At 36.2% G+C, this 26,063-nt stretch overlaps 1 protein-coding gene across 1 annotated transcript in view; it reads left to right on the top strand.

Annotated features, from left to right (window-relative positions):
* The window catches only part of LOC132096236 (calsyntenin-2), a 233,853-nt gene that overhangs the window by 34,284 nt on the left and 173,506 nt on the right, over nucleotides 1–26,063 (top strand). The window lies entirely within an intron of this gene.

Genomic DNA, 26,063 nt, shown 5'->3' with positions numbered 1-26,063 from the left:
TACAGCCGCATATGATCACATTCTTTATATAAAGGATGTTACTCTGATTCATCTTAACCTCCTCTCTCTGTATTTATTCATTTATGGACTTGGAATGTTTCTTGAGGAAAGATTGTTGCCAGGTTACTTGAGGGGAAAAAAAAGAGAAAAGAAACTGGGGCTGCTGGACGCAGAGCATGGAAGAAAGGATGTTATAGTTTAATTTTATTTTTCCATTTGCTTTAGTCCCCAGAGCTCTGCGGCCATCTTCAAAGCCATTGTTCCCCCTCTGTTTTTCCAGCGAGTGCCATATTCCTCTCGCTGACCCTGGGGAGAGCGCTTCCTGCATTAACTTTGCAAACACAGTCGGGGATAGCCGCCAGGGCCACGCGCAAATTGAATTCTTTTTTATCTCTTTAAAGGCAGGACGGGAGGGAAATAACTAAATAGCCCTGTGTTACGAGCCAGTGTCTGTGGCAGCATTAGTCCTTATAGCTGGAGCAAATTGACTTAAAATGGATCAAGGCCAATTTGGCGAAGGTCACACAGTGGGTCAGGAGCTACACCTGAAGGCACGGATCCACCTGGAATCATCTCTGCCAGTTTTATTATGTTTGAAAGCTAAATTGCTTATGCTTTTTTCTCAATGCTCGCACAAAAAGCTACAAAAAGTGTCGCTAGAGGCAGTTACTGATAACTGGAATGAGCACGCATTAAACTTGAAGAGCGATTTTTGTCATATTTCATTGCCTCTGAAAGTTCGAAAGTTCATCTCAGAGCAGAGAGGTTTGGGTGAGGTTGATTTGAGCATTGTAGCCTGGAGGCAGTGGTGTCAGAATCCATCTCTCCCATCATTTCAGTTCCACGAACGACTATAAAATGCATGAATACAAAAATGAATACAAGCGCAGAAATGGCTATCATCTTTCAGAGATGACACTACTCGACCGTGAATCAAAGATTATAGCGTACTGCCACTTGTCGGTTTCCTTTAAGATCTTCGCAAGAGTTGGCACATCTTCACAAGAACTGCCTTTTAATTGTGCTCTGATATTTGTGGGAGTGTTTAAGAGACACTGAAGGTATCAAGGTCATGTGCAAACCCAAAGGAAGGCGAGATGAGAGTGGCTTGACAGGTGACATGAAGGCCCTGTCCCGGACGTCAGCGTGCATGGCGGCATTTTGTCACCGACGCAGAGAAACTTCCCAAAACCTTGCTCTCTGCATCCACCACGGTCTTGTCAGCCTGTCTTTCTCCTTGACTATGCCAAAGCAGCTGCAGGGACGACAGGTGATTAAGGTGTCAACATTCCTGACAGGCAGAGACAGTACAGAGATGGTTCTGGCCGGCTCACATTTGAGTTTCCTCAACCCCTAACTGCATTAGCAGCTGTAGACACACATGTACGCATGCATACTTGTTGCATCTCACATCTACCATGGACTCGCTTCTCATAGACTGCTGTCCAAACAGGTTGTACTGTATTAGTGTACTAGTAGTAGGTTCAAGAGTTTTTACGTTTTTTATTTTTGGGAAACAATTATTATTAGTGAATTAGAAATATACAGCACTCCTAGTGAAGTCATATTCTAGAGTAAGGACTCTTGTAAGCCTTTTTTTTGTGTGAATCATTTGTAGTAGAAGAGCTGCAAGTCATTCATTTTGTTATGCCTGAAGCTTGTGTATAGTAACTGACTGATAGTGACCATGTTTAATACACATTCTGATGGAAGGATTTTAGAGAAACAAAAGAAAGAAAGGTTTCACTTTTTTTTTTGGTTCCCAAGATTTGATAGGCAAGATGTGTGTGTTTTTTTTTGAAATTGTTCAAAGAATGGTAACACTTTACTATAAGGTTTACTGTGGGAAGTCGTGGCCTAATGGTTAGAGAGTCTGACTCCCAATCGAAAGGTTGTGAGTTCGAGTCCCGGGCTGGCAGGAATTGTGGGTGGGGGGAGTGCATGTACAGTTCTCTCTCCACCTTCAATACCACGACTTAGGTGCCCTTGAGCAAGGCATCGAACCCCCAACTGCTCCCCGGGCGCCGCAGCATAAATGGCTGCCCACTGCTCCGGGTGTGTGCTCACAGTGTGTGTGTGTGTTCACTGCTCTGTTTGTGTGCATTTCGGATGGGTTAAATGCAGAGCACAAATTCTGAGTATGGGTCACCGTACTTGGCTGAATGTCACTTCACTTTCACTTTCACTTTCCATCAGTTAACTTCATTAGTTAACATGACTAACAGTGAATCATACGCTACTGGTCAAAAGTTTGGTGTTGGTAAGTTTCCTATTTATTTATTTTTAATGAAGTCTCTTATAATCAGTATAGGCTGCATTGATTTAATTGAAAACAACAATTAAATTAGATTAGATTAGTTTACATAGATTTAACCCTATTGTCATTATGCAGAGTACAATTATAGAGCTAATGAAATGCAAAGAACAGTAATATTGAGAAATAGTACAATTTAAAATAACTTTTTAATTTTACATTTTTTTTCAAACATTGAGTTTCTGTGATGGCAAACCCAATTACCATAATCATTCAAATATGCTAATTGGTGTTCAAGAAGCATTTTTCTTCATCGCCTTTATCTTCTTCTTTTTTTTTTTCATTTGTAGCATTTATTTGAAATAGAAGTCTTTCGTGATACTGTAAATGTCTTCACTGTCACTTTTAATCAGTTGAATGCACACTTGCTGAATTTTTTGTAATGAATTATTTAAAAAAATAAATAAGTCTTATAAAAACTCAAGACGTTTAAAAGAAAGTATACTAATTAACATAAACTGAAATAAAAAATGCTTAAAAATTGCTCATTGTTTGATTGTTATCTGATGCCTAATGGTAATAAAAGGGGATGAGAATTATTAAGAGCAATCTGAATCTGATTTATTAACTTTCTTATGATTCCTATCTCTGATAGTTTCTAGATGGTTGGCAAGGCCGGTCACTGCCGAATTGACAAAGCTGCTAAACAACTTGCTGCCTTTGGGAACTCCACTGCACCCACTAGCCTTATATTAAAGAGTCCATAGCCTCAGTGCCACATCTCTATATGTCACCGTGAGATATTTGGGTTGTGCGCTGTAAATTCAACTCGTCGATTTTCAGCAACATATTAGGTGAAGTTGCCTTTGGAAATTGCAAAGGTTGGGAAATGTCCAGGAGAGTATGTCAGGCTATCACAGACACAATGTCTTGCCCCTTGAGACATCTTTTCACCAAAGTCATTACAATCCTATGCTTGTTCTCAGAACCCAGAAGAAATTTTCTGGAATTGTATTTTTATATTATTTTGACGCTGATTACCCCACACAAGTGTTTACTGTCATTACTTTCTTCTTTTCAGACTCATTACATAACTAATACATTGCAATGAGACAAAATAATAATATGACTGAAGCCAGATAATGCATATGCATCCTATTACGCTCTGCTCGAGCGGCCATCAGTGCTCATTCATTCAGATGTACACTGGCTTTGTTTTCGGATGAGAGGCTGCACAACCTTTTTATCAGACCTCCATCTAGAAATCATCTTGAGCAATAAATGAAATAGAACACAATGTCTTTCACTTTGAAATTTTCACTAGCTTTCTGTTTTGTGCTTGTATTTCATAGTCAGGATAAATTGATTTTGAGCCACTAAAAATCACTTTTTTGGGGTAATAATTTTCTTTTGGGGAGCAAGAGTATGGACAAAAAAACGTCTGCCAACCGACCATATTTTAGGCTATGGTTTAAAAAGTACATAAAATTATTATTATTATTATAATTGTATAACTGACATGTTTATTTATATACACTATTATTCAAAAGTTTGGAGCCATTACTTTTACTTTATTATCATTGTGTTTTTTTCCACACCTCTAATAAGAAGTACAAAGCTTTTTTCAACTAAATAAAAATATTTCTTGAGCACCACATCAGCATATTAGAATGATTTCTGATGGTGTAATGGCTGCTGAAAATTCAGTTTTGCCATCACAGGAGTCAAATGCATTTTAAAATAGAAAACAAATAAATATAAATATAGACATTTTTGACAATGTTTCTGTTTTCACTGTATTTTTGTTTGGATCAGTGCACATTTGGTGAGAATAAGAGACAAAAAAAAACAAGTAGTGGGGTGCACACACATACATATACTATTTGTGTGTGTGTGTCTGTGTGTAGTCCTACAGGTGTGCTGTGTGTCTGTGTGTGTATATATATAATATGTATATTAGAGATATGTGGTTATATGTTCTCTTTGAGACATGCTGATCATGTAGGTGAGACCTAAATTGGCTCCAGATTTGCCCTCTGGCCATATCTGCCACGGGCCTCGAGGAATGAGAAGTGAATTGATAAGCTGTTTTAATCCCATGCTGCATTAAAATCGGATTTTATGATGAGAGTGAAATTAAGTCCCACAGATGTCTTGTAGTCTGCATCTGCAGCACAGCAGGCAAATAAGGTAATAATCCCCAAACGGTGTGCATGTATAACGCTACCCACAATTCCCTGCCTTCCAGATCACAAATCAAATCAAAACATTTGTTTGATTTTGTTATTTTGCACTCTGAGACAAGCAGAGAGCCAAAATCCATCTTTTGACAGGCTGAATGGCTTTTAATTCGATTTCCTGATTGTGAATTGAGTTAGAGAAATAAGAACAGCACAGGAGGGAAAGAAACAGTGGGCGAGGCCTGTAAAAAGAAAGACATCAGATTAACATGTCATTTCCCTGTTTGACTATAAGTATCTGTTTTTTAATACTCAAACATGTTCTCGATTACCTTTTCTGTCACTTCGGAAATAGTGTTGGCATTATGCTGCTGGGGGAAAATGATCTTTGATGAAACCCTATTAAAGAACAGTGATTTGTCAGCCTACTCATTGTTTGTTTTCAGGTGCTTTGCTGTCATCTTATAAGAACTGTAATGCTTTTCACGATCCATGAGAGAATGACATTATCATCAGGTATGCGTGAACATTGTATGTATAAAGAATCCCATTTAGTGGTCGTTAGTCATTAAGAATCTTCTTGAGAACCGATTGCCAGTCATTTTCATACAGTAGTTGCTTTATAATGGATCACATTGGGTTCCAACCTGTAGATTGTGTTTTTTTTTTTTTTCTTGTAGAAACACATGGCTTTAGTTTTGAAACTTCGTATTAATCTTTCCTTGGCTAATAATTCAGGAGGAAGGAAGAGAACAAATTAATATAAAAAATGCAGAAAATATATATGGAAGAGATCTATCTATCTATCTATAAAAATTATATATATATATATAATTATTTTTTTTCTACCCATATTTCTAAAAAAGCCGCAGAGGCTGAATAATTGGACACAATGAGCTCTGTATGAACAGATGTGTTCATGTGGCCTCTTTTTTTCTTTCTTTTTTTTTCTCAGTGCCCCGCTTTGGTCTAGACAATGTTCATCTCTCTGAAACCCAGCCATTAATTCACAGTGATGGTAAACAAGTCCCTGCTGCAGATGATTGATGTCCGAAATGTCAGTGGAATTTAATGGAGATGGTTTCTCGAACTTGGAAAAAGGGCAGAGAAAAGGAAACATTAAGAAGATTACACCAAAGAAAGCTCATGTATCATTTTAGCAAATTTTCCTAAAAGAAGAAGAAAAAACTGGATGAATAAATTATTCTCGCTGCCAAATGAAAAATACAACATTTACAAAGATAATGTTATTACTTGTCTTGAAATATGCTTTGGTCCTATGAACTTGAATCTAAGCCAAACAATCTCCCTCTGTCTATCCTTCTCTTTCTTTCTCCATCAGTCTTATTTCAAGCGGAAAAATATATTTTCATGTGACTCTTTGCTGAAAGAAAAATTCAGGTTCACGTGGTCTAATTAAAGGCACTTAAAGACCCTTGGCATCTGAGGTTTGTGAATATTAGTTCATTTCTGTTCATTTTGAAGCCATCTATTGTACTCCTAAAACTTCACAAAGACAAACCGATCTTTTAGAGCAACTTGGCAAGGTAGAAAAACGAATAATTATTAAACGGAATGTAAAATTAAAATGCTTGAATAATTAATCATGCACAATTAATCAAAATGAAACTAAAATTTATATAAGTTAGTGTGATTATCAAATCAAAGGCTACGATTAAATCAAGTATAAATCTCAGTTGGAACTTCAAGCAAATATTTTACATATAAGGGGTTTGACTGACAAAAAAGTTTTAGAACCCTAAACCATAAAAGCTTAGGAACCTCTGTTTTAGCCAACCACCACCCCCAAAAAAAAAATCTCTAGAATCAGGAATTTCCTCTCCCCTATATCTGACAAATTATGGATTATCATGGTGATGAAACTTAAGTCTTTTAGCTGTTCTTGCTCTCGTCAAATGATTTCAAGGGGTTTTTAAAGATGCTTCACAGTCTGACCCCTAAATTTCAAGTTTTGGCCTAAAATCACCAACTGTTTGATAAACACTTGTCTGGAAAGCGTCTACTTGTGCAATTATATGTCCCTGCCCAGCCTTTCAGCATGAGTGGAGGTATGTTTCTCTCAGTAATTTGAGGAAGCCAAATTGCATGTGAGGGGTATAATTTTCCCTCGTTGAGTTTTGATACTCGCACAGATGTATATTCTTCAAGAGGACTTGAATGTCCATGAATATCAAAAAGCTCTCTCTCTCTCTCTCTCCAGCCTAAGGAAGAATTGAATATTTATAGCAGCAAGGGTTTCTGGTCGTGCTTGGGAAGAAACAATCAAACATGTACAGTCAACAGCAGCCGATGCCTGTGAGCTCTTGCGATTTTGCTCATTGTTTCCCATGAAGAGAAATGATAAAAATCATCTTAGACTGACGAAAGAGCATTATGTCTTCTACAGCCGCTATGATCTTGCATACAATTTACCACATGTTAAAATACATTAGTGAATAACCTATTATCCATTTTGTTGAGATGGTTTTGTTAAAGGGATAGGCTATTCATCAAAAAATTAAACTTCTGTCATAATTAACTCACACTCATGTCATTCACAACCCATGTGTCCTTTTTGTTCATACAAAAGGAGAATTAAAGAACCTTCACAAAGTGGTTTCCTTAATAACAATGGTTGTATGACTGTCTGAAGGTCAACAACAACAACAAAAACAAAAAATAATTATAAAATATAAAAAAAAGCAACATAAAATTTGTATATATGACTCATGTACTATATAGTACATACAGCTTCGTACAATAGCATGAAGGAAGATTTTCAGTAAATCGATTTTTTTTTTGTCTGTTTGTCACCATGTATGAATTTGGATTTTGGAGAATATAGTTCTTATGTTGAATGAGATGTAAAAGTAATGTTTATGGAACTTTTTAAATTATTTGATGATACACATGGAACTGTTGTTGTATGGAAAACAACTGTAAAGTTTCTGTAAAACTGTTTGCGACTGAACAAACAACAGAATATGATTTTGGAATGACTTAAAGATTTGTGGTTTTGCAAATGTATCTTCTTTTGTTGTTGTTGTTGTTGAACTATTGCTTTAATCAAATATTTTAAAAAAGAAAAACACTAAAAGAAAAAAAAAATCTGATTATCTGCTGTATTGAGTATCCAGTTTGAAGAGCCAGCTTATGATCCTGTGACAGTATTCAAAAGTACCCAACAGCAAGCCACGCTTGAATATTAAAATGCATATTCAAAATGAAAAGACGTGGATATATTATCTTTTAGGGCTTTTTTTATTTTATTTTATTATTTTAGTCCTCATATAATGGTGCTCAAACAAATGGAACAGTGAATAGGCGATGGACCCAATCAAACATCACAGCTCACAACCCATGAATCTCCTTTGAGAAATTACTGGGAATCTGAGCATAGTGAACATTGTGAATTCAGGAATACATTAACATACTGAATAAGAATAAAGTATTTTATTTTTAATTTTGTCCTTTTACCAGAATACATTGTACTTTTCCTTGCATGTTATTAAGGCTTGTGAAAAGCTATATTAAGCATTTGTTCGCCCTTCAACCCAGTTTGCTTCTAGCTTTGCTTTTTTCCCTTAGTGTTTGTTTGTTTGTAGAGCTTCTGGCATCTGCATAGAGCCATTTCCAGATAAGATCACAACAGGAATGCACACACAGGCACGGGGCAGAATAACCTGATGGGGTCGGCTCAACAGTGGACGGACTTAGCACCACGATTAACCTTGGAAGGCAAGAGCAAAGATGAAAATTATTTAACATCCGACAGGGCCTCGTCCTTTCTTGGGAAAAAAATAAAACCTTTGTGTCCTTGGTAAGCATTTGTTTTTTCTTTGAGATGAATGGTTGTCCATTCAGACATATTGAGCATTCATTCGTCTGACAGGTAGGCGTTTGACAGTTTCTCACAGGGGTGAGGGTTAAAATAGTCATAGTGTATAATTAACTTGGCTTATTTTGTCAGGGTTTCAAAATAATGAATAGATAAAATGGAAAAATTACTTCTAAGCGGAATGGATGTCCTGTCATTCTAGCAAAAAATGGTGGACTAGAAAAATAGCTTACAGCTTTAGTTTTATAATCGATTTGGATGTTGTTGTTGTTTTGCTATCACCAGCAATTTTCTTTGTAAAATGTATAGCTAGGTGTTAATCCAAATTATGTTTATGTGTTTTTTGTGAAAAAAGGAGTGAGATTGGATGTGACAAAATTGCAAACGTTACTGTCTTAGTATGAAGCAGTATGAAGATTTCTAATCTTCACATTCAAATATTGAAATTTTATCCACTTAAAAGCATTTATAAGTCACATCTACACTAATTTCCAGTTTAGTGTCTTTTTTTAACACTCGTCAGCTGTTTACACTTGAGCAATAATATGTTCAAATGACTATCTGCACAAAATTACGCACTTTTAAATTAAATGTTCCCTCCTGGTGGAATGACCTCCCCAACTCAATCCGAGTCCTTAGCCATCTTCAAGAATCGGCTTAAAACACATCTCTTCCATCTCTATTTGACCCTCTAACTTTAACACTCACTATTCTAATTCTATTCTTTAAAAAAATCTAACTACCTTTCTAATCTTTTTGTATTCTATTTTCTTTTCATTTATTATGCAATTGTATGTGTGTGTGTGTGTGTGTGTGTGTGTGTATATGTGTAAAGATCTCTAACACTAGCTTGCTCTATTCTTTTTTTATTCTATCTGTTTTCTTTTTTTATTTATTATATTATTAAAAATCCCATGCTACGTGTACTGTGTTAACCTAACTGAGACTTGTTATAGCACTTATATATCATTGCTCTTTTTGTTATTTTTGATTGCTTCCACTGTCCTCATCTGTAAGTCGCTTTGGATAAAAGCGTCTGCTAAATGAATAAGTGTAAATGTGATTTTAGATGTTATGTTTATGTGCATCTCAGACACTTTATCTAAAGTGATAATGGTTTGTTTGCAGGTCTGTTTAACTGGTTAGGTTGGTGTGGATTGCTGGTCTTAGATATTCTTTTCTCTCCACTGGTCTTTCTGGGAGGCTGTATTAATCCTAAAACCAGTTTAACATGCGCAAGGGCAGATTACAAATCCTGTTATGTTTTAGAAACTATTTTCATGGTTATTCCAAGGTCAGCTGGTGTTTTTAGCTCATTTACATGGGCATAATGTTGATGAAATAGATTATATCACAAAAGGAAGCAATTAAATAGCTGCTTCTTGTAATTTGCTTTATTCTTAGTAACTGTCTCAGCTGTCTTTGCTTATTAAGGCTTTAATTCAATACAGGGAGCCAATTAGTCAGACCTTCAAAATTAACCCACAACCTTTCGAGTCTTCAAATGGGGTTAAATAAGCAAAACAAACAATATGTTTTGGAGCAGAAAATGTGCAAATTCTGTACTTTCTAAGCAAGGGTGAGTTTACGGCTTCAGTTCATTGTGTAACAGTATGTTGTGGATTGTGAACCACAATACTCATTGGACTCTGTTTGTTGTCTTCTTAAATCTTGTGCTAAATCTCTGATTCAAAGGATGACCCTCTTTTTATGACCTGGATGTTTAACCGCCCCAGTTTAGAAAAGCTCACCCTATAAACCACATTAATATGGCATGGATTTTGCTATTGCAAAATCTGTGTACCCTCCGCTGTATAGATTTTCAAGAAATTATTAATAATTAATATTATTAGTATTATTATTTCATGTGTGTAAGTACTGGTATATATTTTAAAATATAAAAAATATATATTTTTTAATATTTTAAAAAAAGCATAGAACTACTAGGAAATAGTTAATGCTGGTATAAGCTAGTCTTTGCAGTATGGCACCTAACTAGTTAATTGACCTGAAAAAGTCAACAAGATAAAGGGAAGTGCAGTGTGCATTAAGTGTTTGAAGCTCCTGTTAATTCTGTGATAGTATTTGTTGCAGCGTAGATTTATTTTGGCTGCTTCTCATGTTAGCTTTGCAGCTAACTACTGGCAGGCTAGCATATGTTTAACTCAAAGCATATGGCTTTTTCTTCTTTTTGAAACCAAGTACTAGTTCGTTAGATGTCTGCTTAGCTTTAAGCCCCTTTTTAGCACATGCCTTTGGGCCAAAAAAAAAAAAATTCAATTCAAACCAGAACTTATGAGTCAGGCATGATAAGCAAGTACATTATAAATATCTCTCCCTTCTCTAAGATGTGTTTGCTTAGTGATTTGCTCTTGTACATAATTGGACTCTTGTGGAGATTATTTTATGTAGATTTTGTCTCCATGGGGAACATACTGTGGTATGAGTAATCAAATGTTGGAAATGAGAGAATTTATTGTGCCGATCGCTAATCAGAGCGATGTAGCTATGGCAACTTGTGTCGTGTCATTTGTTCGTTTTGCATGCACTAGGTTTTTTGGATCTCCTGCCCAACTACCTCAGCATTTGTCATTTACTTCCTGCCCTGAGTGTACACAACCTAGAAACTGACCCATTCTATGGCCAGACTGCGGTACCATATTAGACCGTTTCCTCCATCCGTCTGACTTCTCTTCCAGGAATAGCTCAGTTAGCATATAGCACAGCAGGTTGTACCTCCTCTCAGGTACACTTCCCAAGGAAACGACATTAACAGGCGCGGTTCGACTCATGACAGAGTATTACTGGTGGTTAGTGATGTCTTTGGCCAGGGGTCTGTAGAGGCTGTAGAGTCTATAATACCTGGAGAAAGCCATCCATTAGCATTCCCATTCATCTCAGTGGCAGCTGCTTGGATGGTGCAAGATCCCCCGGAAGTATGCAGTTTGAAATCTGCCATGTTTGCTGGGTGCAAGCGGCTAAATCCTGCTATTTTGGATGGATATAGAGGCCAGTGCATGAAAAAAAACATAAAATCAGCTATGCTACGCTACTAATTTTACATTTTTCAGTAGTGTGCCAGATGGTTTTAAAATGTACGTGGGTTTTCCAGTAACAAGCTGCTGCTTTTTCAATAATTAGGAGTGTGACATGAAAAACTGCTACATCAGTGTTTTTAATATGTTGTATTATGCATGAGGCTGAAGGAATCCCTTACCAAAAAGTTTATTTTATTAAGTATACTTTATGTAGCAAATAAACAAATATCAGTGTACTAGTAGTATACTTATAAGTGTACTATTTCAATACTCCTTGGGACTAAATTGGCCCACTTTCTAGTATATAAAAGTATATTTTTAAGTATACTTTCACTATAACAGTAGAAAACTTTGAGTACACAACTAGTTTACATCAGTGTTTTTAGTTTGTACTGCAGCTATACTAAAAGTAAACTTATAGGTGTAATAATAATAGTTTACTAATTAAATACTTGTAGCATTTTAGTACACTTTGAAGTAATGTCTCAGTAAACTACTATTTTAGTAGTTTTACACTGCAAGTATACTTGTAAGTTTTCTTTAAGCTAATATATTTATATTGTTATATGAACAACAAATAAACAACATTTTGAACAAAAAGCTGAAAAAAGAATATGAATTGGATTCAGAATGAAGTTTCAAAATGCAATCAACATCCCAGAGCTTGACAGTTATTACCTCTTAATGGGTCGACATTTTATTCCATAATGTTACACAGTTTTGATGCTGTTTTATGTCTAATCGTGTTAGATTACATGTGGAAGCATCTGTTGTTTCGGTTTCTTCTTCGCTTGTGTTTTGGAATTTCTGTAAAGAAGGTGTGTAATAGCACCCTCTACCATATAACAATGAAAACATGGATTCCCAGAGCACAAGTAGCTATAGTGCAAATATATTTAGACTTTTTCTAAGTATAAGTCAAGTCAAGTATACTTAAATGTCATTTTAAGTATATTTCTAAGAAGTACATAAAGCACATTTGTGAGAAGAAAATAAAAAGTAGACTGATCCATCCGTCCGTCCGTCCGCCCGCCCGCTAATTAGTTTGGTTCATTTTTAATACTGTCATGCTAAATTGAGATCTAGAGTTCATTCTTTTGTAGAACTACGGCTACATTTTTATTTTATTTCTTTGTTAAAAAAAAGAAGAAGAAAAGAATGAGCTTTCAAAATGTCCCACCTCAACTTCCTGATTCATTAAAAAATATAGGGTGCTGGATGAGTGATGTAAAACTGGACTAGTAAGTATAGTGAGTTTCCTGTGACTAGTGAGATTTCCTGTACAACATGATTACTTTTAATGTCCTGACAACCTGTTTAGCCACTTAATAGCAGCTGCATCAAGACATGTAAAAAAATGAAAACATTGGCCAATACTGATGTATTTTATGTTGTGGAAACAATGTGAAATCACAGACCTAATTTCAGACATTTAACCAAAAACCCATTCAAAAAGCCATTGTCCTTGGGATGATGGAACCAGAAGAGCAAAAGTGCTCACTCATTTTCAGTTTTTAAGACTCCTGCAGCAATTCCTGCAGTGCTCCTGTTTGTTAACATGGGAAAGAAAGCTGCTTGTCAAGAGATTTCATTGGGCCTGTAAGTAGCTTCATGGTTATTGTCTTTTTTTAAATGCCTGTAGTGTAACTAACGGCTTTTTCAAATTGGTAGCTTGATTGTAGTTTTAATCCAATGCCTGTATTTAAATGAAACTGTAGCATATGGTACCTGAGACACACTAGATGATTTTCTAATCTGAAGCTAATTTAAATATGGTGGAGAATAATGACTTGAGGACAATTTCAAACCAATGTTTAACATGTTTAATTCTCCAAACGTACACCGCAGGATTTGGCCAGACCACAAAACCACACACCTGCCGACTGTTTTATTAACTTCACAGTGAGATTTCAATCATGACTTGTGAATAAAATCACATGGAGGACGATCGACAGTGTCAGTTGGTTCTCCTGGTGCGAGTTTAGTTTTACAGGACGAAAGATAAAGGAGAAAAAAAATTATATGGGTGCTCTTTTTCAATACTCAATTGAAAAAAAAAGCAAACATGTTTGATATTTACAAATTGAGTTTGGGGATGCTCGTACTCCAGGAGATCAGGAGATCCAACTCGAAGAGATCGGAAGCAGTTAAACATTTGAGTTTTGGACAAAAAGTCGTTTTGCGACACGTCTCTGATCAGGCTACCCCCCAATCGTTTAGGGGTGCAAAACGGGCTCCAAATCAGGCTTAAAATCTTCAGATGTGTGGCCAGCCTAAGGCTACAAGCAACAGTAGCTTCCCCAACACTGACAGAGACACACAAAACTAAAATAAATAAAGTTTAGAAGCTTTGTTTATGAAGAACACGGCATTTAAAGGTGCTCTTGATCTCATTCAGTATTCTCCTTGAGATGTCATGATTTCAGCTTATCTTCCCCACAATCTCATTGCTCTCTGATTTGCCATTGCTATGCATGAGTCCCCTTTTCACTGGGGTCCTTCAGGCCACTTTAAACTTCAGATAAATGCTGTCCCCTATCAGTAATGGGAACCTCTGCGTACCGCAGCCAGTGTTGTTAAATTGATGGAGAAGGGGGTGCTTCCTTTGTTAAAGGAATGTTAGGAATGTTAAGTCTGTCATGTCTTGAAGCAAATATTTATCTGTGACCTCATCATTTGTTCAATATTGTCCTGACATTAGGCGCAGAGTTGCTTGACAGCTCCGGATATGCTTTGGCTATAGTGTTGTACTGATAATGTAATGTTTAATGCAGAATAGAGAGCCTCAGAGAGATCAGACCTGTCAAGTGTCTTTATCTCTTTTTGTAAGCGTTTTTTGTGTCCACCTTGTATTGAATACCAAAGCAGGATATTACAATAAACCACATGCAGGCTTAGTTGATAGTGTTCCATGACAATGAACACATACAGGGTGTTAAATAAATGTGTCTAAGCTGTGGATTGAAAGGGGAATTATTCATTGGATGATGGTGTTTAGCTACAAAGTACAGTTGTAAGTGTGCTTCGTGATATTGATGCTAGATGTGTTTTCCTGATTTGTTATGGATAAATACTAGGGGTGTGCACTGATATTTTGCAATTAATTTTATATTTTGTTTTAACATGTTACAACATTCAGTTCTTTCAAATAAAAGGATCAGTTCAAATTTCAATTAAAATGTAATAAATGTGTTAAATATCAGTGCTTAACATTGTGAATTTGCGTCAGCTTTGCCTACAATACTGACACATGCATTGGAAATAAATTAATAGGCGGAGCAATTAACTGAAAGAACTGCAAAAATCAATATTAGCTGACAAAATCACACATAAAAAGAAGTGTAAGAGGAAAACATTGCTAAATATTACAGAGTTAAATAATGTGCCTACAGCCAATAGCATACCATTTTGCAAGTGAATCTGTCAATCTGTCCCATGTTCCAGATACACTTTTTTTTTTTAATTTAATTTTTTTTTACAATTAAAACTTGATAGATGTGCTGCCAGCAATACTGAGGTATTCTGTTGTTTTGACTGAATATGAACATTGTTTTTAAGATGGTGTACCAAATAAAATATAAAAAAAATGTAAGACCTATGCTTTTTGTTCCACGTTGCTACACTCCATTCAGCTGTTTCTGAATGCAAGATGTGTTTTTTTGGTGATGAAAGCTGGGTGTTGCAGCATAGGTCAGGTTTAATGTAATTGCATTATTAATGATTAATTTTAGATAATTGCATTAAATCAGTGCATTGCATTTGATAACCCTAATATTGAAATTGTATGGTTGTAATATATTTATGTCTGGTTTATATGGATGCATACCGATGTACAAGCTTATTTGCACACACACATGCACCCTAGTTTAGGAGTGCATGCATAGGGGACTAATAAGGTAAGGTATATTCATTTTTAAGTGTTTATCTCTGCATATTAAGGAGAAAATGTCCTATAGGACTCAACAAACATCAGCTTCTTCATTGAAATAATAAATGACCGAATGAGAGCAGATGCACGGGGCAGAGATGCCCTGCAGGATCTGACACGCGTGAAAGAGAAAAGGCTTTTTTAAAATGAGTCACACAACATTTGCCTTTATTAGATATCATAGTCATCCATTCTCCTGGCATCAGAAAGACTCTGCAGACACCGAGACCACAGCCATGGCTACGAATGAAGCAGGGAGTGAGATTTAGAAATTCCCTCAGCTCTGCAGGCCTGCTATGCCATGTGTGGCTGGCACTTAGCACCAATGCTGCAATCTCCCAGTGGTCTACTTTACTTTATTGAGTGGAGGTGGTGGAGATCAGTGCAGACACTGCTTCCGTGAGTGCAGCCAGACGCTCTGAGCTCGGGGCACAGCTTGGGGTAAGATGGCACCAACCTGGTTCAATTCATCATGCGCTCCAATAATGGCGGCAGAACTGGCACTGTTGTGAAATGGTGGCTCTAACTGATGTCAGTGCCAATGAGAGAGCTAACTTATGTGCCATTGATTGGATCTTGTTTAGGAGGTATTACACTACTGCCTGATGATGCTGTAAATCTCCCTGCTGTCTCACACGATACAGCAGCGACAGACACTAGAGTTGTTTATGATCTACTGTGCAGATTTGTGCAATATTTACCAGATCTCTCTATATGCTGTGTGTGCATATATCTACAGTACCCGTTAAAGGTTTGGGGACAGAAAACACATGCACACATGCACACACACACACACACACACACACACACACACACACACACACACACACACACACATATATATATATATATATATATATATATATATATATATATATATATATACATTAATCGTATCCAAATTAAAAGTTTTGGTTAACATTATATATGTATGTGCATGTGTATATAAATACACACATATGCATGTATATATTTTAGAAAAAAATATTTTGATATATTAAATACATTTTTAAATACATACATGAAAATGAATAAATAAGTAAATAAAAACATGTTAATATTTTCAAAATATATACTGTGTGCGTGTGTATTTATATATACATAATAAATATACACAGAACACACATGTACTGTATATTATGCAATGAAAAACTATATATATATTTTCAACATTGTTTCAACATTGATAATTGATAATTCAGCTTTGCCATCATATAAATAAATAACATTTTTAAATAAACAAACAAAAAAAATATTAAATTGTAATAATATTTCACAATATAACAGTTTGTAAATTTATTAAATCAAATAAATGTAGCCTTGGTGAGCATAAGATCTTTCATAATATCTAAAATCTTTCTGACCCCATATATTTTTTGTTTAATACATTCATTTATATTGTCCAAAGATTCCTTTTTTGTTACTCCTATATAATATTAATGTGTTATTTTTGTGAGTTTGTTCTTTAAGATTGTTCCATGCTCCTTGGAGACATTGCTTCATTTTTCTTTTCTTTTTTTTATGTATTATTCTCAATTGCTTCTGTCTCTTCATGTAATCTCTGATGGATTTGTTGAAAATGAGATCAGATCTCTGAGTGGTCCATACGGTAATTCTGTTGTCAGACTCCTTGTTCCTATTTCAGCGGATTATTACAATATTTACAGAAGGCATGTTTAGAAAAAATCTAAATTGATATTTCAACCTGGCACTCTAAAGCAAAAGATATGAACAACCATTTTGGAACAAATGTTTTTTGAGCCATCTGAAGACCGAAGAATGTATTGTACTATACTGTACTATACCTCGGAAATATTGTAAGCCCTGTCATTTGTTCGCAAGGACACCAAAAACTGTTTACATGGAGGAAATCCACATTCAGAATTTTTTTACGGGTAATGCACAGCTAGAAGTTCAACCAACTACAGGCACATAGATAAAATAACATACATTTTTGTACTGGAGAATTCATTTTAGCATTTAGCATAAAAATGCAAGCTGCACATTTTTTCTTTTTAAAGCCTCTGCAATTCCTTCCTGCTTAGACTTCTATTGTAAGCATTACTGTACAGTAAAATGCAGTTTGTTCTCTTTTTGTCTCAAACTGAGTGTTGAGGTGAAATCGAACAGCACACCACAGATACTGTCAGCAGTGCTTAACTTGTTTTGAACCAAGTACATTAAGGATGTCAGTTGGGGGCTATGCCGTTTTTGTCAAATTAGTTTGCAATACACATTCACCCCATTAGCATTGGAAACACTAAAGCGATTCAAAGAAGGTTGCCCATGATTGCTTCACCTATCTCATTAGCAACCCAAATTTTGTTTCTGGCAATGCAAACTGTATGTCTGGTATCATTTCAGTGGACTTAATGTGTAAGTCCACTGTATCGCTTTTTGTGTGGCAAGAACAGACATTTATAAAATGTGTAAATTAGAGTGCCTCAAAGGGATTATTATCTTAAGTGTGGTTTAGAAATGTATGTATTGAAATTGAGCTGACATTACTTTTCATGATGAAAAGTGGTGGGAACCATGGAGCCACTATTACCTATAATCAGTTCTTTTAATGCTGAAAGAACAAAGCCTGTTTTTTGTAATACACAAAGACAACTAAAGCGTTGTGCAATTAACGTGATTTAAGGGTACCGTTTCCTTGCTAACAACTGAAACTAGCTGCCAATGTGACCTGAGACACTTTTATATGTTTGAAAAATAGGGGATATTTATTTTCTCAAACACTGGAAAACTGATTCAACACTGACGCACATAGTTCAGATGCTGTTGTCAGCCATTCGTTTGTACAAAAGGATACAAAGAAATGAAGTGCATTGCTAACTGTTACCATGGCTTTAGTTTTTTTTTTTTTTACTGAAGAGCACAGTGGCTCCAGTGCCTTACACAAAGAACATTCCAGCAGTGTCTTTTTTTAATGTAACCCAAGAGGAGGTTGTAGATTTGTGTTGTCAGTCAATAGCATGAACCAATATAAGAAAATTAGGATTTTTGGCCAGAAGCATTGCAGAGAACCTGCAGGAATATGGTAACAACTGTGTCCAAACGGAATAATGAAATTATGGAAAGGCTTTGCATTTGTTAGGCTATTGTAGGTTCGTTTTTTTATTTTTTATTAATGTTTTTTTATTTATTTTTTTGTTCTAACAAGACCAATTCCTTCAGTATGCTGAGGAATAAATGCATTTTACACAGTTTGTTTAATGCTGCAGGAGCTGTAGGCAATCTGGTCTTTCAACCACTCTAATGGTAAACATGTCACCATTTTAGCAATTTTATGCTGTTTAAATGCTAATTCTCATAGTATGTTGGCATTTCTTAAAAAAATTAGATAGATACAATCATTTAATTTCTATGCATTACTTTGCTGAGCCATAAATATCTTATTCTTCCCACTCAATAGATTTAATGTTCGGAATCAAATGGCTTTTAATCCATGTTTGATAATTCTGAGGCTTATATGCTAGTGTACTCATAAACACTGGGAATTTTAGTGGAGACCCATTTAAAGTGCAGTGTTTCTCCATGAAACGGGTGCAAAAATAGTGACTTATAATCATTTGTTTTCCCTTCCACATGAAACCAACTTTTGAGTTAAACTAAAGTCTGCTGTCAATTCTTGATTTAAACAAGAAATATGTAAACACAGGAAAGAAAACTGCATGTCAATTTTAAGGGGTTTTCAGATTTTCAGAGATTTGCAGCGACAATAAAATTTTAATCGCTATTAGTGTGAATGCCCTTTTGCATTTTGTATCACTGATACCCTTTTCTCTCACCTTTTGCGTCTTGTGCAGATCTTTTGAGTAATAGCGTAGTCGTTGTTGGTTTCGCAAAAATTGCTTGCGCTCATTCATCACCCCAAAAACTGCTCGGATTGCATTCTGAAGGCAAGGATCATAAGGTCATATTTGTAGAAGAACGACCTGTCCTCCGGCATTTGGGCCACTCAGTCGTGACCATTATTGTTTTTAATGAAATCTTCCCTCCACCAGTGCCTGACTTTTTATTGCATTATTGCCTCTCTCAATTCTTTTTCCTGCCTTCCCCAGGCTGAGCTGGCATTTTCCTCTCTCTTTAATATCCACAATTATTTCAACATTAGACGAGACGTTACTTTGTGCTGTCTCAACAGACCATCCATCTTCACATCAGCTTCCTTTGTTCTTGGAGAAGCAACAGAACCTTCCAGAGAAGTAAAGAGGGAAATTATTATCCCTTCTCCAAGCTGAAGCGTAGAGACCATATAACGCAGAGAAAAGGCAGTTTTGTAACATATGCTCCTCCATGAGGCACACTAAACTATTAAGAGCAAGTTTGGGCAAAAATTTAAGAATTGTATAATTTAAGAATTAGCTTCCTTTTGATTGAAAGGATTTTGGATTGAACTGACCGTTATCCATAGAAAGCTGAATTGGAATTGGAATCAGAAATTGAAAGTGGATTTTTTCTAAATCACAGTTATTTCACCCTGGTCCATAAATGTACTTAATAATAAGCAGGCTTAGATGAACAGTAAATTAAGAGCTATTTTATATGTTTTTGAAATTCTTTAAAAGAAAATGGTCATCATTGTTATTTAATTGATATTTATATACTATAGTATTCATTACTATTTTGAATTATCTTTTTTTTTTTTTTTTTTTTTTTTTTTTTTGCAATTTCAGAATTTTAAATGTTTGTCATTTTGTTATGTACAGTTGTCTTTTTTAGTAATATTTCAATTTAGTATTTTATAAAAATATAGTTTTTTAGTTTGTTGCAAAGGCAGCATTGTAATTTTTTATATAAATCATTTTTTTTTTAAGTTTTAGTTAACACTAACCTGCATGACTTATTTTCTTCTGTGCAGCAAAAGAGAGATTTTTATCCCCCCACTGACCCACCTCTTTATACAATTAAAGTTGGTGAGGTTTAATGCTGTTCTGCTCAAATGTTTTATGAACAAAAATGGGTTTCTTAGTGCCTTAACACAGAATTTTTTTTTTTTTTTTTTTTTTTTTTTTTTAAGTTACACAGCCTTTATTGAAAAATTAAATTGTTTATTACCCCCCTCCAAATTTAGGATGGAATTGCAATTTAAAAAGCATTCTTATATCTTGTAAAATATATGTTCTAATAATGAAACACAGCTATTTGTGAATGGCAGTCAGTGAAGAAAGATGCTTTTTGCAAAATGGTGCAGTTACAGCATTTACCATGCTTGCAAACTAGAGTGTGCTAACTTGTGAAACCTTGAACCCTTTCCTACAGTATGTCCTTCTGACAGCACTAGGTATCCCAAAATCTTACTGTTCATCCTACACATTTTTGTGTGAAGTTAAATCATCCTGCATATTCAGATTAGAAATTTTCCTGAATCAAACGCCCACTGTTTTTTCTTATGATCGTTTTTTTCTTCTTTGTGTATGTCTACTCTCATACCTTCTCTCTCCCACACATGCCATTCAACACTAACAATTATACAAGTAAATGGAGCTTGTGGCTATGGAAATGGACAGTTCTCATGAGCCTCAGTGCTGAAGGCTAGTGACTTCATCAGAGAGTAAACACTCATTGGCTGTTGACATGCGAGAGCCCCAGAGCTTTTACTCTGTAATCTTCTTGTGAAGAACATTTACACTCATGCAGAACAATACCTGAGGTGATTTTCTCATTATTTGGCTGAAAAAGCCCTCTTTATAAAGTTCCTTCACCTTTAAAACCCCAAATTGAGAATCGACTGCCACTTTAATAGGCATATACACACTATCTTTCTGTGCTTTTCTTCAATAAACAACCACATGTTATTGTTCAGTTTATCCTTGGATATTCACTTACCTGCTTTTATTGCTTTTTCTTGTGCTCTGAGCAAACTCAAAACTCACTGTCTACTCTTCTAAGTTTTACATGGCCTGCCAGTGTTGCCAATCCAGGAGGCAGCGCTGATCTTGTTCCAACGTCTTCAAGCTCCGAGATCAGTCAGTCCATTTCCACATCCCTCTCCATATTAGCCTCATTAACCACATTAGCATTCCTTCAGCTGAAAATGAGTGTGTGGTATGAGGCAAACGTGTTTATAAAACACCAGCTCTGCTGTGAATGAACTTAATGACATGGTTTTCTTCTAGAAGAAGTGTGGGTGCTTCCTTGATGCCCGCGGCCCTGTCATATCGCTCGCTCTCCACACATGGTTTTTGGCACCCATTTCTCCGCTCAGCGCTCATCATCTGTTTGCCACTCAGATTGGCATTTTGGCTTTTAAAAAGGCAGCGGAAAGGAAGGACTGCAGATGGCTGGGGCACATGGTAAACAAGGCTACAGAGACACAGCGTTAGCTACAGCGAACGATTAATGAGAAAACATAACCACACTCTCTAGCCAGACACTCTTTCATGTCTCGCTCTTGGCTATGCACTTTCAATGCAAAAAAATGGTCTGCCGACAGGAGAAGGACAGTTTTGCTCTTGCGTTTGCAATCCTGGCCTGACTCTCCGTATTTCTCACCAACGTCTCAGCACTTTTAATCTTTATTCTCTTCATTAGAGTGGTCTTTTCCCCCAGGACACTGTCTCTCTCTTTTAGAGAAGCTTTTCCGATAGCTCTAAGTTCCTTAATTAACCAGGCAATTAATACAGAGGAGAGAGGCCTTGATAGAAGAAAAACAGTGACAGTGATCGGAAAACGGGCCAGGAAAACCGCTTGTTATGCGTTCCGTGCAGGATGGTAATCGCATGCATAATTCGGTTTTTCACACCATGTGTGTGTTGTCTGTGTGTACAGAAGAATTTCTACAATGGTTTGATGTGGAAGTTTTCATTTTATTTTTTGATTTATATCCATCCATCCATCCATCCATCCATCACACTGTTTTCCTAATGAATGTTGTTCAGTTGCTTTGACGCAATGTATTTTGTTTAAAGCGCTATATAAATAAAGGTGACTTGACTTATCATTTTTTTTTTTTTTCTTTTTGTATCATATTACCCTCTTAAATAATAATGGCTTTTATAAGTAACTGCTTTCGTGCCTTGACTGTATTTTAATTACTTTAATTATGAGCAGCTTTTGGAAAGCAGCTTCTTTGACACTGCCACAAATACATTGTGTTGCATCACTCTGCTCCAGTAATTACAAAACGTGTCTATACATCACCTGAGGCAATATAAATGATCATTAATGTAAAATACGTTTCTTAAATAGATAAGTCGCTAGATGAGTTGATCTGAATAATATGCCCGTGGCAACAGAATTGTATCCCATGATCATTGGTTTTATGTATAATGGGAACATTAAGGCTCAAATGTCTTCTTTAGTGAAAAACTCGTTAGCCCCCTGTCGACATGAACATCTTTCTGTGGTAAACACGAATGTGGTGACGACAAATGGTCTGAAGCCGGACTGGAAAAAAGAGCTGTTATTAAAGCTTGGCGTTGTCAAAGCTGGTTGTGGTTAAAGATTTAAAAGGTCTTTGAAAGTGAAAATCTCTCCTCCTCCAACCCATAAAATGGGTCATTGAAATGCAGCTCTTACTTGTCGTGTTGACGCATTCCTGCGTTCCGACAACAACCCAAGATTGATATCTCTCGACCTTGCCGTGTTAGCACTGCGCTAGGAGCTGGTTGCTGTTTTTAGTGTATTATTAAACGAATGAGGGAGGGGTATGGCAATGCTTGCCGCCCAGTTCCCCGGCCTCTTAATTAGGGAGTAGAGTTCTTATAACCCTGATGGATTAGTATGGATCGAGGGGAGAGAGAGAGCAGTTGGAAAGAGCCAGTCGCCCAGATTCATATTCAGCACAAGGTCACCTCATAACCCAACACATGAATGGACAGAGCTGGAGTGAAGGAGATTGGCACAAAACATGAACACACACTGAACAAAAGTGTGGGTGTGTGTTTTGGTGATGTCAAAAGATGCTTTAAAGATGTTAGTATTTAAGCAAACAGTATTGACAAGAAAGCCACTCTGCTATTAATTAAATTAATATTTCTTCTTTATTATTAAATATTTATTTGAATAATTATTTGGATCGAAAAGTTAAAAAGAGGGTACATGTCACTGTTTTAATTTAATTTGTTAATGTCTAATTTCAAAGAGGGTGCTAAAAAGTGTCCTAATAATAGTTTTGGCTGAGATCGAGCATCACACAATTTCACTGGTATCAGCTACTGAACACAGATTCTTTTGTTCTCTCAATCTGTTTATCTCTTATGGTTCTTCTCTTGCTTTTCCCCTTGTGGTTGAGAATGACAGTCTTATCTAAAAGGATCTGCTACTAAATACAGCCGTGCAGTCCTTCTAAGCTGAGTGACTTTACTGTAAACCAATCTTGCTTGGGTCTAGTCAGGAATGGGCTCCATTATCACAATCTTTCCCAACTGAAATGCCCTGAGAGCAGAAAAGCTCAATAACACTAGTGGTCAATCAGCATTTGATAAGGGAGAAGATATTCTGTCAAATACTTATCAGAATTCCTCCCTGATTCAGTTGACCCAACTCACAAAACAGTTACAGTGTATAAACAAGACCATTTGTCAAAATTTTGAATTATAATTCATAGAGCTCCTATCACGTATGTCATTTTGTATAAAAGCCCAGATATCTGCACAATAAACCATAACCTAAGGATGATCTGCTTCTACTAAGTGGTTCCCTGTCTCACTTTCGGATGGCACAGCAGTGGATCATTCACAGACAATCTTGTACGCATATTGCACACAAAATGACACACAATTTCTCATCATTCTGAGTTCGTTTCTGCTTGGGTGGCAATGGGAGGTGTTAATTGATAACAAAAAAGTTGTTTATAGTATCAGGTTGATGCAGTGAATGCTTCTAGAAGAGCTAGTTTCTAAACTTGCTTAACCCTATGAGCTTCATTAAGGGTTAGTATAGATTTAAATATTGTTTTTATTCATTTATTTTGTATTTTTTAGTTTTCACTCTAGTTGTTAGTTTTAGTTTAGTTTCAGTATTTCTTAGAAATCTAGTTTAACTTTTAGAGTTAGATGTATCTTAGGGCTGTCAAAATATGTTAAGGCTGTCAAAATTATTGCCTCATCAAAGTACTATTGCTAGTATTATTGCTAACTAGTAGCATTTTCATGTTTAATACAGATGGCTTGTATAGTATACCATTTCATCACAAAACAAACCTAAGCTTAATTTGTGGCTGTTTATGTTATAGTTGAGTTGATTTTAGAGTAAGATTCTACCTAACATGCCATGTTTGTGAGCGGTGTGCGTGATTTCACCAAGTACAACATGTTTCTGGATCAACATCCTTGTTGGTCATGGAACAACATTCTAATCAACCAATCAGAATAGAGATACAACTTTTCAGGAAATATCTTTTTTAGGCTTACAATCAGGGTTAGGTGATTCTTCACCCTTGTTAATCAGCTATCGTTTCCCACTGATTTTAGGAATAAATTATGAGTAGGGTTAGGTTTAGGGGTAGGGATTGGGTTAAGTCTATATTTTGGACAATATGTTAATCCAGGATCATCAAAATATGTTGATCCAGGAACATGTCTTACTTGGCAAAATCACGGCGACTGTTTGTGAGCATCTTCATGGGTGGGTAGGGGAAACTTTCAGCACTATGGGTTGAACATACAGGAGAGTTTGTCATGGTTCTGTGCAAATGCAGGGATGAGGCGAGGAAGGTCATTACTAACCAGCTTATCGACCCACCAACTTGCTTGTGCTTCACATACTGTAGGGCTGTTACTCACACTCACATGCGTCTGTGCTTATGAAATAGCCTTGTCATAAAGACACGTTTGTTAGGGGTGTTCTCATTAATCAGACAAAGTGTCCACTGCAAAATCGACATACTGGATCAAACATAATTACCAGTTATGCTGAAATTTACGAGCTGAAGGTAGCTCAAAAATGCTCATCTTTACTGAAGAGAAACTTAATTGAAAAAAACAAACCGAATGGCTTCAAATTGAGTTTTTAATTAAACATAGTCATCCCTTCATGGCTCCACACTTCACTGATGCTTAAGTAAGCACTGCATCACTTAAAAGAAGAGACCAAGAGTGATACAGGTTGTTTGCAGCTCTGTTTTGATGCCGAACCTCTGTGCTGCGCCATCTGTGGAATCGTCACCACCACCGCCGCTGTCCCACAGAGGTGAATGATCCGTGCCTAATTACCCCCGCCACAGAGACTCTGCGGTGGCGCTTCAAGGGGAGGAGAAACTAGTAGTCAGAGTAGAGCAAGAACAATTAAACGTGCCCCAGGAGTCCTTGCGATTCTCTTTTGAAGTAATTTCTCATTTTCACTCAATTACGGGGCTTGAAATGGAGAATTTGACTATGAATGTTTGTATGCTTGCATTGCCCACGTGATGAAGAAGCCAAACTAGATGAAAACTTGTTGGATAGCTCACTTTCAAACAGGCCGCACATGACAACTTCTGCTGTTTCGCAGAATGCTGAGAGAATAGAAAGCAGAAATTAACTGAAAAAGGGATTTGAGACTGAAAAGAGGCAAATCCAATTTGATGGCAATCAAAATACAGAATTTCTGCTATATTAGATTTTGACTTATCTTTGAGGCATCCTCGTGGACACCAGATGACAAAAAGCATTTGTTTCTAATTAGTGAATCATTCTGGCGGGATTGTTTTTGGCTTCTTACTAACAAGAGCTTAAAACATCAAATGAAAAGATGTGGCATTTTTGCTCCTTAAAAGTCATGTCTTCGTGGTGCGATTTTATTTATTTGTTTTATTTTACGCAGTACGGTATTATGAATTTATTCTTGTAACCACATCTTGTAATTAATCCTTATGCAGACAAACCATATTCAAAGT

Source organism: Carassius carassius, chromosome 20 (assembly GCF_963082965.1).
Source record: "Carassius carassius chromosome 20, fCarCar2.1, whole genome shotgun sequence".
Classification (NCBI taxonomy): domain Eukaryota; kingdom Metazoa; phylum Chordata; class Actinopteri; order Cypriniformes; family Cyprinidae; genus Carassius; species Carassius carassius.
This window is presented reverse-complemented; position numbering and strand designations above follow the sequence as displayed.